Source organism: Haemaphysalis longicornis, unplaced genomic scaffold, assembly GCF_048455015.1.
Source record: "Haemaphysalis longicornis isolate Haplotype H1 unplaced genomic scaffold, Haemaphysalis longicornis Haplotype H1 scaffold_5, whole genome shotgun sequence".
Classification (NCBI taxonomy): domain Eukaryota; kingdom Metazoa; phylum Arthropoda; class Arachnida; order Ixodida; family Ixodidae; genus Haemaphysalis; species Haemaphysalis longicornis.
In genome coordinates, this window is record NW_027526385.1 from 178,489,796 (window position 1) to 178,507,963 (window position 18,168).

Genomic DNA, 18,168 nt, shown 5'->3' on the forward strand with positions numbered 1-18,168 from the left:
GACGTGCCACGTGGCCAATTTTGTTTTTTAGCTTACTTCAGCATAAAAAAAACCAATCCAATGAATGCCCGTGTTTTGTAGTCCTCTAGGTACAACTGTGGAGATAAAAAAGCTGAACGGCCAGATAATTGTAGAATGAGAAGATAAGATAAGAGAATTGACGGTTTCATCTGGTTCCACATGTAACAAATAAACCTCTCTCTGTCGGCATACTAAGCGTTTGCCTCACTAGGTTAGATCCAGGTCCTCAGGACTGTGATGACATCGTACGTCAGGACAAGTTGTCCTCCTCCATTTTGAATTTCACTTCTCTTCCGTCGCAGTAATGAGGTTGCCGTTTATAATGCGGAATAAGGCTTCGCTGACTAACCCCTGCGAAAGGAGAGTAGCCTATAAGACCACCTCTGCTAAAAAGGAGCTGAGATGCCTTTCGAAAAAGCCAGAACTACAACAATTTTATACAGAACCTTGCTTGAACCACGAGACCCACCCACGCATGTAAGCAAATGCCGCACACGGTGTTTTTCATGGCTGGGACAAGCCAGTCGTCGGCGCGTCATTAGTTTGCCATCTTATTACTGTGAAGATGTATGCGCTTAATCCCCGCAGTCCTCGCACCCGTGTGGAACGAAAACTCGAGGACTTCAGCCAGTGTGCAGGAAACTCACTAAAAACGAAGTCTTCCTGCCTCCAAATTTTGATATGTCTAATATTGACTCGCCACATATTGACCCGCCACATGCCGACTTCTGAAAGAACATCCGCCTGCCCATACATTGTGTGGACTCCCGCCCACTCTGCATTGACGGGCAACAAATTTTGCTCATCGACAGGCTCTAGACCTCACTCGCCGAGCCGCTGAGACCGGGGCTGTTTCCGCCCCTCTCCTCACCTACCAAAAAATCACCCAATACTACAGAATCACGAGGCAGACATTCCCCAGTCCTCACACATCTTTGAACAAAAGCCAAGAAACCAGACTCAGACATATTCAAGGCCGCATTTTCCCCCACTCGATTCGTATGCATTTATTCTTTCCTACACAGTACTCTGATAAGGGTCAAATCTGCCAGGAACCACGAACCCTAACACACATATTCTTCTAGTGCACAAAAAACTCAGACCTTCCGCACCTGAACCCTTCCCCTTCCCCTGAGCAGTGGGAGATACTGCTGTCCAGCTGACGACCGGAGGACCGGCTCCTGCTTGTGACCAGGGCTACGGCAGCCTGGACAGCACATGGGCTCCTGGACTGAGGAGCCACTCTAACATTGTTGCGTAAATTGCCCCTAGAAAATTGTCTTCCAAGCAACGAAACTTTCCTGGAGGTGAAGGTGTGTTACAGGGGTTTATCGTAAGCTGAGTCATTGTAAGCTTCCCAAATTTTCCGTTCCGCAGTTGAGCAATGGCATTAATGTAGCTAGTATGGTTACAGCACCACTTTATACACCCCTCCAACAATAAGGCCCTTTTTGGTAAATTTCTACAAATGTATTTTGTTTCCTGCACTCCTCGAACGACGCCCAGCTGCGGTGGTGGTCACAGAGTTTAAAATCCCTGATTTGTATTTTGTGTGCAGATACCGAAGCGGCTGCCAGTGACACCCCATAGTAGGATTTTATCATTTCGTCGGTACGTAATGAACAAAGGTCAGTCAATATCGTTCCTCCTACAAATTACTAGAAAGAAACAGACATGCAACCACCTCCACGGGAAGCCGCCATATTAGGCTTGGGCCACGTTCTTCCAATTATAAATGCGCGTTGCCGCTTCGTATTTCGAATATTTTACAGCAGTTGTTGCTACTTCCGGTTGGCGCACGAAAGCCCTCAAGAGAGATTACCACACTCCTTTGACAGATACCGCTTATAAAGGAGCGTGTTCCCAAGTTGTTATTCCTCACCAAGTATTTTTATTTCTATTTCTCACCAAGCATCTCTTTTTACTTCTCACCAAGCATTTCTGGTGAGAAGTTTCGATCCCAGTCGGGCGTACTTTCCGGGTATGTAGTAGTTCGCGTTTTGTGGATCAGCTACTTCTATGAAGGAATGTGCTGCGGTTGTCTGATGGATCAATAAGGCAGAGTTGAACTCGAACGCAAGGTTTAATCTGACTCAGGTTTTACAAGAAGTTACTTTGCGCGCAAGAAATATTTCTTTGTAACATACTAGTACAAAATAACGCAACGAAACAGGTAGTGTTAATCTCGTTGTGCTGTTTTATTTCTTGTTTCTCTCTTTCTCTCACTTTCTCCAGACCTACAGCGCGTATTCTAGAAAATCATCAGATTGGTTTGTTGATTGTTTTCCTGGATGATTTAAAAATGGCGATAGTACTCCAGAGAGCGGGTATAGAAGCCGCGTTATCATAATTCGCACTTTTAGACTGAATACAATTACTGTCAGTAGTTGGTAATGACGAAAGAATCGGCATGTTCGTCTCCGCGCCTCCTACATTGCCAAAGTGCACGCCAGGGTCTATACCAAACCCACTCAAAGCTCACCTCATAAACTGGGTCTCATGAAAATAAAATGAGATACACTTTTCTAACAGGCTTTAGCTGCACCGATTGTATGCGATACCCTCATCCGTCGACCACCAGTTTTTATAGACACTATCCATTCTATAGCGGCCTCGGCTTGAAACATCCAATCCACCCGCATGTCCAATTAGATTCAACAGAGGCGTTTTATCGCCGCGGAGACACACCAGGCGTTGCTGCGTAATTACGCAACCACTCTAGTATTTCGTGCACAGATATTTGAACTGGCTGCAAGACCACCTCATCCGCAGGCTTTTTTTATCATTGTGTCAGTACGTAATGAGCGAAGGTCACTGAACATCCACTTTTGTCATGCATTCTCTCGCAATAAACGGATACGCCGCCGCCATAATAGGAAGCCGCCGTATCCGGCCTGCGCCATATTCTTCCATTATAACTGCGAGTTGGTGTTTTGTATTGTCAAAATTTTCCGCCTCTGTAGCTACTTACGACTTGCGCAAGGAAGCGCTCAAGAAACATTATCACATCCCCCGAACAGCAAGCAGTTATACAGAAAAAAGTTTCCGCGTTCCTTTAAATTGCCCTGTATTGTTTGCAAGAGACGTCAAGTACAGCGAGCGAGCTTGTCCTGCACTAGGAGGTGTTTTTGCAGTAAGTTGTTGTTGTTTTGTTTTGTAGACTTGTTTTGTAGACTGTAGATTGTGTGTGCACAATCATCTTCATATATAGTTCGAAATTAGCAAAACGCGTAGAAAAGGTATATAAGGGAGTCTCAAATTTCAAGACTACTGTTTGTGGGCGACCAGTATTTACGTCTTCCCCGTAGTGATATAAGAAAGCCTAACCAGACCCTCAGGTTGGAGCCAGCGCTTGCCAGCAACTGAAGGGTCTTCAATAAATGATTTAAATACTGAAAGGCAGCGCGGCACCCTTTTGTTGGAGTGAGAGGGCCACGCAACGAAAACTTGAAGCCCTTTTCATAAAACCGGTAAGATGGTAGAAACAGGAAGCTGTCTCTGCGCGACATTAGCTAAGTGGGTGTTCCCGATTCAATTCTATGAATTTGATTTATTTTGAAGTTCCATTAGCTTGGAGCAAATCCTAACTGCTTTGACCACGTAACAGGGCAATCAGTGAGACGTCGGCTTCATAGCCTGAGTGACTAGGTTCGACGCTGACCACGCAAAGCGCTTTTTAATTCCTTCATCATTATTGTCATCATCATTACGTGCCGTCTCTTTGTTTAAAGCTGACTTCCCTCCAGTGCGTCTTGGTCACGACCCCGCTTTCAGTGAGGTCAACTGTAAAAATTGTGCATGTAAGGCAGGGAGGCTAACTGGAGAAGCGTCCAGTTGGCTACCGTACATTCGGCAGTATGTCTGCTTATACCAGATATGGTTGGACAAATCTAACTCAGAAGTGAGGGGCGTTTGAGTTATGTGCTTAGTACAGAAATTCTAAAGTATGTTAAATACCAAGAAATTCTATTAGTTAAATACCAATAATTTTCTTCTTTATCTTGACTTGCGAATATATTTTAGGGCCATATCTTAAAAATCTCATAAGGGAATTAAGTAAATGTAAGTGACTACCTGAAAAATACGATGACGGTTATTAATTTGAGATTTTTACCTCCCCCCAAACCGGATATTAGGCCTAAGCATTCCCCCCAGAAAAACTGTTTGGAACTGAGCTTGGCTAGCGTGTGCTCAGTTCATGATCTATACTAAGTATGATGCATTGCCACAAGCAGCTGTGGAACTGCGAAGCCTTGTATGTGCCGCAATCGCAATACCTGGGGAAAAATACTTAAAAGGAAAGTGGTAATGACAGTAGTTAGAACCCACGTTCGGCAGTGGCCCATTGATTCTTTCGCAATAAACACAACATGAAAAATAGTCCGTGCACTCATAACGTGCATTAATTCAACGTGTCATGACTTCGCCGCACTAACGATAATCATCCTGACGGCTGTAACTACTCTCTTTCAGCGAAGAACAGACCGGGGTACCCAAAAAACCTGTCTTCATGCCTCCTGTGTCCGTCATTTAGATGACTGGACCAAGATCTCCTATAAACTCAAATAGTCAATTGTTTGCGCATCGCTGTCTTACTTTTCGTGGTATATTTAAAAATAAACAATGACACAGCCGCTCTACAGCGAAACATTGACGCCAACTTTAAATGCTATTGAAAGTGGCTGACGGAGCTGAACACTAAAAAATACAACATTACTTGGATGTTGCCAGAGAGAGAGTGAAGGCTTTAGTAAAATCGCCTGCGGGAGGCCAAATACAACTGTTCAGACAAGAGCCTGTTCAGTAACGTCGACAGTTGCGCTGGTTGGTGTTCATACATCTTAAAGTAGGGCTTGAGACAGGACGAAAGCAGAGGCGACACACACGACGGCGCTAAGTCGCAACTCGAATGTCTTACCAATTCGGCTACCATACCCGTCGTGAACCTTAACTTATCGCTACCCCTAAGGAGGTCTGACGCACTAGCATAAGACCCCCGGGTGTTCTTTTCTACATTTCAATAAACGTTAAAAAAACTCGCAACTGTTTTTCTCCGCATAAACAAAAATATACACCGAGAACAAACACGGGCCAAGGTCAACCCCTAAATAGTGCGTTTCGATAAACACAAGATTACAATGTTCTCATTCAAGAAACAGCCCGAAAACTCCTAAGTTAATGCATTCGATAAGAAAAGGAATTCCCGTTCATGCTATGCCACCGACGCCTGGCTGCCACACTTTTCATCGTTCTTTCTTATATAAAATGCTTCCATTATGCGTCGTGTCAATTCCTGATTGTGCCGCCGCCACAACACGCTGGTATGAACAAACAGTGAACAACCTTGCACTGTGTTGTTTTGCCGAGGGATTTGTGCATTAGGAGCATTCTGGAATGATCTCTGGTGTTCAATGAGTCGAACATTGATGCACCTGCCTGACTGGCCAATATGAACGTTATCAGATTAGAATGGCAATGAGTACACAATTCCCGTGTTGCACAGAACAAATGGAGAAGCACGCTTAACATTACGACAACTGCCACACTTCTGTCCAGACAACTTCCTTTCTACCAATTAACAAAGCTTGCCAAGCTTATTCGGAGCATAAAAAAGCCCTCTAACTCCGTAGCGTCCGGCAACATTCTTCAAGCTATGCGATAAAGGGTGCATGTACGTGATCACACCGGTGCTCCTTCTTTCCATCACAAGACCATCTTTTTAAAATTCCTCTGTCAAACCCACCACCTTTATTAGCGTTTGGGCGCTCCTGCGCATTACATGCTCCGTAAAAGCACCCGCGTTAAGCCTGGTTATCTGAGTCTGGGAACTGCTCCCAGTTTTATGCAAACAGGACATAAAAACAGCACACGTTGAAAAAGAAAGTACGATTGCCTTTTTACTAGTTTAGAGTACCCTGGATTAAAATTTAGCAGTGGTTTCGCAGATTTAGGGCAAGATTCCTAGCAGACATGTCCTGGCTCCAAAAACAAGCGGACGTCCAGGAATTGTAGGTGCCCGTCTGTCGGAAGCTCACACGTGAAATGAAGTCCAAGGCCGTACTCAGAACAATATGAGCCCATCAACCACTCGCCGTGATACATTGCAGCTCTCTACAAGGACAAGAAAATCATCAACGTATCTCAAAATATTGATAGCTAGTCCACACAGGTTCCGCTGTATACGTCTATCAATTCCATTGGCAAAAATAGTTCTAAGCACATTAGCCACCCTGGAACCAATGCATATCCCTGTTTTCTGCAAATGTAAGCCCCCATCCAAGTCTACAAAGGTACACTAAGTAAAAAGACAGAATTTCGAGAAACCATCTTATCGAAACACCGCGGCTGTGAATAAACTTTTCCTATGTAAAGCACCTCTTCACACTGTTCATCAGTTCGCCGTGAGGAATAGAGTAATACAAATCCTTAATATCGATGCTGAACTTTTTTGCAAATCCCGGGGTTGTTCGTAGACAAAACTTCTACAAGGCTGTGCGAGTTGGGGATCAAAATCTGATCATAAATTAGCAGGCAGTCAACGTGTTTTTGCAAATACCCTGACACCACCCTCTGCCAGGAACCCCGCTCAGAAACAACAGTGATAAACGGCACATCGGGCTTACGCGTTTTAGCAGAGAACAACAAATCCAGTGTAAGACCTTTCTCCTGCTTTACGTTGCCTGCGAAACACTCCAGGTTGTGCGCATTTAGAAGGGAAAGGGCCTATTCTTTTACTTATGAGGCTTGTACACCTATAGGCCGAAAATTCCTACGAACGACCTCAAAAGCTTTCCCGGAAAACATTACGTCGGGAACAATTACAAAACAACCTTCTTTAGGCGACATCATGACATACAACTGGATACTCACAGCAAACTGGGCACACTCGCGGACCGACTGGTGCTTGCACCGAAAACCGTCGGCCCTGGAGATTACATCAACCCCTTATGCGATGAATCGTGGGCGGCCTTCTTCTGAAACACACCGCGAATTAGGCCTAATACAGGCTATCTCCTCAGCTGGATCAGAGGCTGGTTCTACGCCTAACTTCGGGCCCAGGCCCAAGAGCTTTTTCTTGAGGTCCGGTAGTTTCTGGCCCCCCAGTACGGTGACCCTACCTTCAGAACCCTTAGCCCTGTTTGGCCTCGCAATTATCGCAATTGCGTGGGCATCGCAATTATGTGCGTACTGTGTATCTGCACTTCCAGTTTTCAGACCTCGCGTGTCCACAGCTTTCTATCTGTTATTGCTCTGGGATGGGTGCTTGGGATAAAAGTGTGAAGAAAACAAAACATACTACATACAAGTGTGACTACGCTTCAACTGATTGCCTCAATATTGGAAGATTATAATCAGACACCTTTCTTCACGTTATGCCTTTTTCACGAGAAACATTACCGGGCCCTTTCCAGATGCTGCATGCGTTCTTTTCAAGGAAAGCGCATACCACAAAACGAGAGCGATGAACAGGAATGCTAACATATAGGACTTGGTTGCACGTTTTTTTTTTTTCAAAACATGGTATCATATATTCCATTTGAAATATTAGCAGTAATACTCTGAGTACTAGTAACTGTTTATAAGAGTGAAAGTAAAGGGAAGAGGGCCGCAGTAGATCTTTCCTAGATTAGGATGCCTCTTGACGGTGCCGACTCGATGGTTCTAGAGTTCTTGTATTTAGCTATCTGAAGGGCGAAGAGTTGTGCATACATCCACCATCTTGATTTTTATAGTCAAGCGGGAAACCCATCCGTCACGCATGTCGGAGCCGCCGCGCTTGTTGCAGCGGCGGGGCTAAGTCGGCCCTTTCGTGTGCTGCCGGCTGCGTGGGGGGAGCGTGAACAGTGGTCTAGTTATCCAACTTAACCTCATGAACTACTGTGGCGCTCGTCTCGTGCCCTTATGAAAATGAACTTTTCCTTTCTGTTTACTTTGTGTCTCCTGCATGTTGACTGTGTGGCCTTTCTTTTGACTTTTCCTTTGTGTTACCTCTAGGACATAAACAGGCTGTGTACTTTTTATAGACTGCCGGATAAACAGCCATGATGTTTTACCTTTATATGTACTATGGTAAAGACAAAGTTTAAATTTCTATTCGAAGATTTTATTTCGGATGAGAGGTATAAAACTTTAAAAATGACTTGCTTTCTTCTCTTTCTGAGTTCCGCAATGCTATTGCCCATGTGTGTACTCAAGGCTAAATGAAGTCAAAAGACTTTGGCCTGTTTCCCCTGTGTTGCCTCTAGGACAAAGGCTGTAAGATAGAACTTGAATTTGCTGTCTTAATTCTTCTTTGCCGTAATGCTGTTGCTTATGTATGTACTGAAGGCAAAATGAAGTCAAAAGACTGACTTATGTCTTTTGTGTTGCCTCTAGGACACTGGGAGGAAGGATAACTATTTGTTGCCTTACATTCTTTTTCTGAAGATTGTGCTTCCTCTAGTAAACATAAAGTCGAGCATGTAAGCCTTAATTATACTCGAAAGGTTAAGTTTTTTGGCTTGGCTAGAGATGGTAAGAAACAATGCCGATGGTTTGTGGAAATTCTGCAGCACTGTATACGTTATTTCGTGCTAGTGAGGTCTGATAAATTCGCAGAATTAATATTACCAACTGGTACGTTTGTATGAAACAGTGGCGTAAGAAGGATACATATTGAACGAGGCTGATCGAAGTGCCTCGTCCCTCCCATTACGAAAAAAAAGTGGGAGGGAGAAGAATATACAGACCAGAAAAAGTAAAAAGAACACAAAAAGCCGAATAGAAAACGAAGCAATGAAAACAAAAACAACCTAAAAGTGGCTTCCGATTGTCCTAGTCTGTGCTTTCCTTCAGGGTCGTTGTAAAATGGCTTATCCTTGCAACTAAACGCTGAGCGGTGTACTGTTTTTTGGAGCAGAGCTTGCGGTAGAAATATATTGCGACAGAAAAAAAAGGGACACAGCCAGACGAGAGCAACAAGAGCAACAACAATGTCAAAATATAACCTAAGGCAGAAAAACTTTAATTAAGGCACGGTTTAAAAAAAAAAAAAAAGGGTCACTGAGCGGGTTTCGAACATCCGCCCTTTGTATCAGTAGGCGAGTACTTAACCTCTAAGCCACCAAAACACTACACGATTAGGTTGTAAACCTAGGTATAAATACTTGAGCCCACATAGTCTTGCTAAGCCTCCATTTGAGTGAATTGTTTGCCTGCGTGGATTTGACGCACGGTGCTTTTGTGTGCGTGCGCGCGTGTGTGTGTGTGTGTGTGTGTGTGTGTGTGTGTGTGTGTGTGTGTGTGTGTGTGTGTGTGTGTGTGTGTGTGTGTGTGTGTGCGCGCTCGCGCGCGTGTGTGTGTGTGTGTGCGCGCGCGCTCGCGCGCGTGTGTGTGTGTGTGTGTGTGTATGCGTGTGCGCGTGTGTTTGCGTATGTCTGCGGGGAATAATTTTTTTTATCCGGCCGTTCTGTTTGTGAAAAGCCCACAAACAGTGACTGGTGAATGCTTGGACGCTGAACAAAACACAAAACAGTCAATCTAGATGTAGATGACGATGATAATAACTTCGTTTGTTAATCCATTTTTATTCGCTTTTGAGTAGCAACAACTTACGACAACAAAAGACGTTGCTCGCATCAAGAAAATATACTGCCATTATATATATGTTTGCTATTATCAACTTTAACAAAATACTATAATGGCGTCTGCCTAGTTTGCTTCAGGGGTGATGATGAAGGAAGAAAGTAACTGCTAAAACTCTATGACTGCTAGATAGCCAACTGTAGTAATAAGTCTAGTCTAGGCTAGCATATATGCAGTCATTGTTATCGGTGCGCAAGAAAAGACGTGGTTTGTTCGTTGTGCGTGGTTTTGGTGGTTTGTTTTCGATTTGCTGGTGTTACGTGAATTACTACGTGCTCCTCCTGCCGTAATATTACGTGTTAGTGCTCTTGTGCCACCTGAAACATCGTGAGTGCTGGCAAAGCGTCTGTGTCGTCGCCGTACTGCGCTGCTGTAGCAAACGCACATCGAGGTCGCCATTTGACAAAATACCTGACAAGTTGTGCGTGCCTACGTGAATCAAGAGTCTCTACTGCAAGTTCCAGTCTGTCGACGCGACGTGTGAAAAATGCTGCGTGTTCTGCCGTAAGTGATTGTTTATCGTGGTGCATGTTAAAATTTTATTACGCGTTGCCGCAGTGCTGTTTTGTTAAACGTGTTGAGTATATTCCTTGGTGTTCGGCTCGCCGCGCTTCTTTTATTGTAAATTACCGGCTGCGTCGGCGCGGTCATAATGAGCTTCCAGGAGCGGCGGCCAGTATGCTGTGTGAGTGATCGACCCCCTTGCCATTGCCGGCAACGAAAACATTATGCTGACGGCCCAGCGGCCGCCGCTTGGCTTGGGTGGATTCGACGCTAAAGCTTGTTGCATGAAAAAATAAATAAAACTGCGTTAATGGTTGTAAAACAAAACGCCCACTCACCGATTTTTTTTTTTTTTTTAGGAGGCAGTTGACCCACAGTATATTTTTTTACAGGACGTAGGCAGCTTAGTATTGTTCTAACGGGTAGTTTTCGTTTACGGGTAAAGAAATGCAAGGAGGCTGCGTTACATTTGTAGTTATAATACGTAAGAGTTGCATATACGTTGAATTTTCAACATTTAAGCATTGCTAGCAACTTTATAAGTAGTACCACATGCACAAGGTCTTTAGGCAGTGAACATTTGACCAGATAATTGTTTAGACGTCGCAGCTTGAAAACATGCTGTTCCAGCCTGCATTGCTGGTGCAGTCACAGGGCAGCTTTCACTGTTTTAATGCAAGAAATTTTTCCACCTTCCTAAGCTCATCCAGCATCGTCATGATCAGACAGAAATTCTTGTGTGGTGTGACATTATTTGTAGCTGGCTTGCATAAATTGTGTTGACCGTAACATGTTGAGCATGGGTTAAACATGTTGATTCTTACAAATATGCATGTGATGGGGATACAATCACGGTGCGAAAAAGATTCAACAGGGCGTGGGCTTGCCACCGTGCTCCTTCACCATCCTGTTTTTTCGTTTCGTCAGCATTTCAACTTGCCTACCCCTTGGAGGTATTGGCACGCTGAGACGTTCACCATGTGCCTCAGAGAGAATTTTAATGGCGCCATGAAGACAAAATACAAGTTTGTGTTATTCGAAAGATTTCGTGTGGTATGGTGCCCCCAGCACTTGTCCAAATGCAAACGATGCTTTATTCACTGAGAAATTCATTAATTTAAGCTAAAATTTTGGTTTTCACGCTAAATCGTGCATTTTCAGGGTCTGCAATGACATCACAGGAACCGACCGCTCTGCAGCCGATCGGGAAACCTTCTTTACCGTTAGTTAACCTAGATGGTGCCACCATACCGTGGCAAGCCGCTTTCTGCTTTTGTTTTGTTTTTACCGTATTTAAACGTGGCTTATTTTTGTTCAGCGAGAAAATAATCGTTTCGTGAAACATAGTGCTCGCTCCACAAATATGGTCACGTAAGACACCGTTGCTTGTGTCAACCGGCCATTATTGTCCGAGACAACCCCAAAGCCCCGCAGTCCTGTGCAGCTAAACCAAGCATAGTGCGCGCAGTACCAACAGCAGTACGCATCGGTACTTCTATGCTTACGTGTGCTTTCCTAACCTTTACTGTTGGTCCCACCATTCTTACTACTGTAAAAAGAATGTGCCCTAAATTTAAGTGCAAATGGTTCGTTCGGCAAGCTTATAGCCTCTGCCTAATTCGCGTTTGCTGTTGCCGCCCTCCGCTAACTGCAGAGCTGGCTGGTATGACGTAGGTTCTGTTGCGGGAAATGAGCTAGTGGGTCGCATGGCCATTTCCTTTGTTCCTAATTTGTAGCTTATTTGAGTGGAGTTTATGTTAAAAATGGTGTCAGCGTGATTCTAGCAACGGAATCCTTTGAATGAACCAAACTTGTGTTTTCTCTTCATGGCTCCTTTAAAAGCCGTAACCACGTTTCGCACCCTCTGGACCAGAGAATATGCTTGCACAGTGGAATCTGGGGCCACAGATTTCTACCACCTAGGGATATTTAATAGGCTTAGTTTAACATTAATTCAGTGTAAGGATGCTTCTGTTCCTTTAAAGTATGGCTGAAAGCCTTGTAAGGATTGTCATGTATGTACAGTGCTCACGGATTGAAACGCGACACTGCAAGCGCGTGGCCTGCGCTACATGCAGCGCCGCCCGTGGAAGCTAGGTGTTGCATTGTGGTATACCACGAGGATGAGAGTGTTTTGACCATAAGCTTGCTGCTTCCGGTTGGCAATAAGCGGGGCAGTGGTTCCCCGCAGCGACAGCGGTGCGCTGTCAGCGACAGCGGTGCGCTGTCAGCGACAGCGGCGTCCATGGACGGCGCTGCATGTATTGGCAGCCACGCACTCGCAGTGTTGCGTTTCAATCAGTGAGCACTGTACTTATTTTTTAGCTTGAAAGAACTGAAGGTGCCTTTTTTGCACCTACAAAAAACAAATTCTGTCATGTCCTGTCAGAGCGAGTATTTCACGGCATTATACCGCATATTTACGGCTTGTTTACTACTTGAACTTCCATTTTTTACAGGGCCAGGTGTTTGACATGGAGGATGTACGTTGTGAGCTACCAGAAGAATTGGCTGCCTCCTGTTTCTATCTATCCTGCACGACCTGTAAGTGGAGTTCATTACGGCTGTGAAATGCATGAAAATCTCGATTTTGAAGGCTGAGAGAACATGAAAACATAGAAAACCATTGTGGCATTCTTGTGGTACCTTAGTGATATTAAGACATAAGAACATTGCAGAGATGGGGCAAAAAATAAGGAACCGATGAGGGTGAGAAACTTCCTGGTACCTTTCTTATTTTTTTTTGTCACATCAGGGCTGCGTCCTTGCTCCATGAATTAATTAATTACGACTTTGTCACCCTTGTTCACTGGTAGTTGCGTGGTGCCCACAGACAGTGTGTGGGGATTTTTCTTTTACCGCCTGTTACAGATGAACTAGATCTTTAGACTTCTACTCAAAAGTCATTATGGATTACATTACATGAGTGAAACAATTCCATGCACCCAGAAATAGAATTTAGGTGAATTCACTTCAATGCCCTAGATGCAACATGTGCCTAGCAGTGAAAAGGGTGTATTGCGTGCCTTTTTGCCACTGTGTTTCATGTAGTGTAATGAGTCTCACTGGCCATCGTAGCCCCCCCCCCCCCCCCCCCCCCGAACAGCTATTTACTCTAGCAAATATAATGATGGTCCTAATTGTAGAAGGGTACCCGCCGCGGTGGCTCAGTGGCTAAGGTGTTGCGCTGCTGAGCACGAGGTCGCGGGTTCGATTCCCGGCCGCGGCGGCTGCTTTTCTGATGGAGGCGAAAAGCAAAAACGCCTGTGTATACGATATTTCGGCGCACGATAAAGATCCCCAGGTGGTCAAAATTAATCCGGAGCCCTCCACTACGGCGCACCTCATCGCCTGCGTTGCGTCGGCGCGTTAAACCCTACAATCAATCAATTGTATAAGGGTACTCAGCAATTGAAGAAAGAGCTGTGGGGGGTTCTGGTTTGTGTATCAGACTTTGTTTGGAATATTGTTATGTAGCCACGGATAATGCAGGGTTTTTGTAAAAATATAGATTATCGGAGCAAACTTGTGCTCCGCAGTAAACATAAAAAAACACAAACCTCGAAGGAGTCAGCAAAGGGACGTGCATGGATGAGTGTTGGCGAATTGAATGCTGCAGGGTTTCTTTTGCACTCATTCATTTAGATCGAGAACATTTTCAATAAAAAACAGGAAAAGCTAGGATAGGGATCGCGCTGCTGAGCACGAGGTCGCGGGTTCGATTCCCGGCCGCGGCGGCCGCTTTTCTGATGGAGGCGAAAAGCAAAAACGCCCGTGTGTACGAGATTTCGGCGCACGTTAAAGATCCCCAGGTGGTCAAAATTAATCCGGAGCCCTCCACTACGGCGCGCCTCATCGCCTGCGTTGCGTCGGCGCGTTAAAACCTACAATCAATCAAGGATAGGGATCGCAAAGCAACAGCCTTTCCATATCAAACAGGACTGCTGGTGCAGCATACAAAGGAAAAAGGGGAAAAAGACGGTTCCCTTAAAAAAGGATAAGATTGCAGGGTGTGGCCAGGTGCTTGTAACAAAATATTTTGTAAACAAATCAAATGGCGTGGTTGGGGGCAATATTATGATGTTTATAGTAGGAAAAACCTGCATTATTTCCGAACAGTATGAATGCTCTGTGTGCAAACATATGCAAAAATGCTTGTGTGTTTTTAGCATTTGAGTGCACGTTACAGAGTAGTCAGCTCAAGTTACTGCGGTAGCTTTCCTCATTGCTGGTAAGCATAAACCCTGAAATTAAATTTGCTGTATTCGACCGCTTTAACCCTTTCACTGTCACTGATGTCCTGGTTTGTCTTCGAATTTCTCCTCCACGGTGTCACTGACATACCGGTGCGTTTTCTGTTGTACGTTGAAAAATTCGTGCCATGGTGCAAAGTTGGCGCACCTGCACTGTTTGTGCTATCTGTCAAATCTTTCTAGTAGCTTGTATTTTCACAAAGTACAGAGCGACCACGCCCAGCTTTCGCTGCTTGGGGGTCACTCCGTGCACTGTACATCTGTTGGGATGAGTGACCACGTGGCACGCGTGCAATGATGGGTGCAAGTGTGCTATCCACCACGTTTTTCTAGGGTTGTTTTTTATTTCTGTTCCCGTGTCTGCTACCCATCGACACAAGGAAATATAAAAAGTGAGGAGCCAACCTAGAGGTTGGTCAGTTCATGGTGATGTACATTTTGCTTTTTGTAAGCAAGCACAGACAAACAAACTAGACAATGCAAGTGCTGTCTCGTAAACGAAATGCACAATAAAACTGCTGGCTTTATAGGTTCCAAAGAACGCGTAGACACAAGCAACTACTCATGATGATGACTGATCAATGCCTGTCTTAGCATGTTCATGCAATTTTATGTTGCCCCTCCCCCCCCCCCATATTGCTTTGTTCCCACAGTGCTGCTGCAATAATCTCATCTCAAATGTTCTTGCGAGGCTGTATAAATGCCCGTCATGAGGAGGCCATGAATCTAAACAGTACTTAGTTCTGGGTTGTGTTGCCTATGTAACAGTATGTCATATTTGATGTTCGTAAGCTCATTAGTTAATTTATGTGGTCTAAATTTTGTGGCTAATTTTGCAACCTAGAAGTTATACCTTCTCTTTCAGGATACTTGGTTCAGTTTTGTATGGGAACACTCCTTTATATTTATAAGCATAACCAGCAAATTTTTGAGACGTGTTTGTTTAAACCCCTTCATATGCGATCAATGCGTTTGTCATTTCAGGTTCAAGCGTGGCAGTGGCTATCCCGTCCTGTGAGGGGTAAAGATGAGGCGACACCTGGTGTGGCAGGCGGCAGCAGCACGTATGGATCCAACCTGAATAAAATAGTCAGGTTTGCAAGAGTCGTGTGATTCATGTGATTTTCGTCAGCTTGCTCTTACAGAAACAGCTGCAGCATGAAACAGTGACTGTGGAGCTGGCTGACATTTTCTACATGCAGCTGGCTGTGGGGCACTGTTATTTGACAGCATGCAAAGGGCACTCAAAAGGTGGAAGCTTGTGGGATACGTAGAGGACGGAAACATAAAGGATTCTTGGAGGACGCAGAAAGTCGGTGGCGAAATTTCAATACAGGGGACACACAAGGGACGAATGCGGTCTGTTGCCTTCAAGACATATAGGGGACACACAAAGGCCGTATGGTGTCTGTGTTGCCTTTGGGAGATAGACTGGACGCATGGAGGACGGAAACACACGGGACACTTGGAGTACGCAGAAAGTCGGTGGCGAAATTCCAACACAGAGGAAACACACAGGACGCACGCAGTCTGTTTCCTTCGGGACGCAGACTGTCTTTTGACTGGACATAGAAATTTTCATAAGGGTGCTGTGGAACAGCTGTTCTGGCCAGGAGGGCACAATTACGCTTGTCGCCGGATATTCGCACTTCACGGTACAGCTGTAGGTCGAGAGTTCTAGAACAGATTCCGGGCTGCAGTTTATGTGACCGAATCTCCTTGTGTCCACAAATGAACTGGATTTGGTTTTCGAGGGAGCGGGACAGGGCATCGGGACTGCGGTTGGAATAATTTTTAAGTTTCTCAATTCCCTGGTGCGGGATGCTTGGAGGTATCAGTTTTGAGAGAGTTCGACACTTCTCTGGGCACAATCTCACTTTTCGAAGTGTTTTTTTTTAAACAAAGCCATACTAAAGCAGGGTTATAGTTTCAGACTTACACAAAGAAAACAAAATGATAATTAGGAAACCTACAGAGCGGGCATGAGGTAGCGACTTTCTCTTTTTTCAAAAAAATACACGCGTTCGGACATTTTGGGAGGCAAGAGTCAGCATGTTTTCCCAGGAAGTGTAAACCAGTGAAGTTTTAATACTAGCAAAGCCGCGGAGATTTAACGCTGATTATGCTAGAACGTGTGTCAAATGGGGGCTGTGCCTTTTGTGTACAGCTTTAGAGGAATGGAGTCGGAGCAGATGGCTTGGGCAGTAGGTTATGGATGACAGTCGTTAATGGGCAGATTCTGCCTCCAGTGCTTCCGGGTTCCAGCCCTCAAATTTAGTCCCACCTCCTCTGCGGCTTTACCTTCAATGCCGAGAGGTATCGCGAGCCCCGGGCACATGCGTTCCGAAGCTCCCAGTCTGAATAAGGTTCGTCAAGGGTGGTCACTAAATGCCTCCACGCCGGCCGAGGGCGTTCCGCACATTGAACAACATCGACTGCTGGCCTGAACAGTGAGTGGAGACCTATGATAAGGACGCAGTCGCGGAGGACTGGGCATTCCGAGGCCGCATCGAAGAACTTCACGTTCACCCATGTGAGATGGCAGTGCGTGTCAAAGCAGCACTGCAGCGTCAGCCAGAAATATAACAATGTGTTGCTCTCTGCAAAAAATTAGCGCATCTTGCACTAGTGCTACGTCGACTAGAAGGTAGACCTTGGGTACTCCCCGAACTGGCACTGCATCCTAGGAGAGAAGAAGCCACGGGTTCTTCACCAGTCCACAGCTGTTTTGGAGCATTGAAGTATGTACAGTGCTTTATTCAGTAACCATCGTCGTCCTCCGTTTAGCAGTCGTCGTACGACGGCACATACGCGTAGGACGAATCCTCTTGTGGCGCGTTATCGCCTTTATAGACCTCTACTTCTTCAACTGGTCCGGCGGCCGTTTCCACGTGTGCATTGTGGAGGGATTTCTTGAGAGATTCTTCTTCGACGCCGTCTTCGGCGTGGCTCACCCGTGGCTCCCGCACACACCCGAGGACCCATAGCCGCGCACGAAGGCAGGAGCTCCTAACGTGGTACGTACAAGCCAACGCGGAAGCCTGGACGACACCGGGAGCTCCTCACGAGGCGCAGGCTTATGTGCGCTGGGTATATTTTTTGCTAGAGCCGCTGCACAAAGGTCGTGCCGGACGCCTCGCATTAGAAGAATTTTTTGTATTTATTTTGTGGAAGCGAACGAACCAACCTAAAGCTTAAATGGGTAAAACGGTTTTGTTTATGCTTTGGATATGAAGAAACTGAACAAGTCTTATGAAGTTTCAGCAGAGTAGTGGCCTACGAACTGCCCCTTGGTTCAAAATAAATAGTTTGTATAGGGTACCCGCCAAGCCTAAAGTCTAAACACACGACTTTTTTTGCAATGCACCCTTCTAAAGGGTCAAGAAGGTAAAATACAGGCATTGGTTTGTTGAAAAGGCTGCATTGATCCCATCAAAAACAATTACCAACCAAGATAGATGGTACGCAAAAATGAGAGAAGTTGTGGGAGTGAACTAGCCACTTTCTTGGCGGGTTATGTGATGGCACCATGGATGTTCTTTTTTTTTAAATGGCAGCCGCCCACCACAAGTCATCACCCAGATACATTGCTCTACGACAGTACTGGGGCCTCTAGTTTTCTTTCATAGTAGCACTCGAATGCGGACAGGTAGTGCATACAGTAATAACTTTGTTTTTAGTATTCCTCGCCTTTCAGTTGCTGGGGGTGTTGTGTTCAGCGAAATTGTAAAGTTCTGTTATGGTGAAATACACACGTACGAAGCTT

At 45.3% G+C, this 18,168-nt stretch overlaps 1 long non-coding RNA gene across 1 annotated transcript; it reads left to right on the forward strand.

The window, feature by feature from the left end:
- The first annotated feature begins 9,802 nt into the window (after window positions 1-9,802).
- Window positions 9,803-15,506, forward strand: LOC144138842 (uncharacterized). Its single transcript, XR_013315983.1, has 3 exons — window positions 9,803-10,149; window positions 12,609-12,693; window positions 15,387-15,506. It is a non-coding gene; the product is annotated as an uncharacterized LOC144138842 (long non-coding RNA).
- The last annotated feature ends 2,662 nt before the right edge of the window (window positions 15,507-18,168 follow it).